Here is a 669-nt window from a genome sequence, read left to right as displayed (position 1 = left end):
TGCCCGGCCATCTTGGCAGATATCACCTAGAAGATTTTCCCAATGTGGTGGCCTGCCAAAGCATGTCCTCCTATCCTCAATTGGCCAGGTGCTCAGCCACCTCCAGATGAGTCCAAGATGCCAGCTCTGAGCAGACTCCTCTGCCTGGGTCCTGCCACTTGCCTCCCTATCAGGAATTCAGTTGTTCCCTATTTAAAAACTGAAAAATCCATGATAAAAGAATCCCAGTCACTATGCAAAATACCCCAAAATCCATGTTTCTCCACAATTGAAAAAAAATAGAGAGAGAGAGAGAGAGAAATCATTTGGGCAATGCTTTATTGATATATCTATAGTGTTAAAGCACTTTGGAAGCCTGCCAGTGTCTCTATCATCATAATAGAATGAATTCCAAATACCTGTATGTTTTGCTGTTTGCGTATGGTTTTCTTACCATAGAGCAGTTAGAGCTCCCTCTGACCCTTTCACTAACCAGGATGTGGGGACAGCTGCCCCTGCCAGCAGGTCTCATCCTGTGTAGTAACTGGGCACACAGGGTATGTGCTGGAGGGATGGGTTTGCAGAAGTGGGGTGGAAGGATGTCATAGATTCATAGATTCATAGATGTTAGGGCCAGAAGGGACCTCAATAGATCATCGAGTCCGACCCCCTGCATAGGCAGGAAAGAGT

Source organism: Alligator sinensis, unplaced genomic scaffold (genome assembly GCF_000455745.1).
Source record: "Alligator sinensis unplaced genomic scaffold, ASM45574v1 scaffold285_1, whole genome shotgun sequence".
In the NCBI taxonomy this organism is placed as follows: domain Eukaryota; kingdom Metazoa; phylum Chordata; order Crocodylia; family Alligatoridae; genus Alligator; species Alligator sinensis.
Note: the sequence above shows the minus strand (reverse complement) of the source record.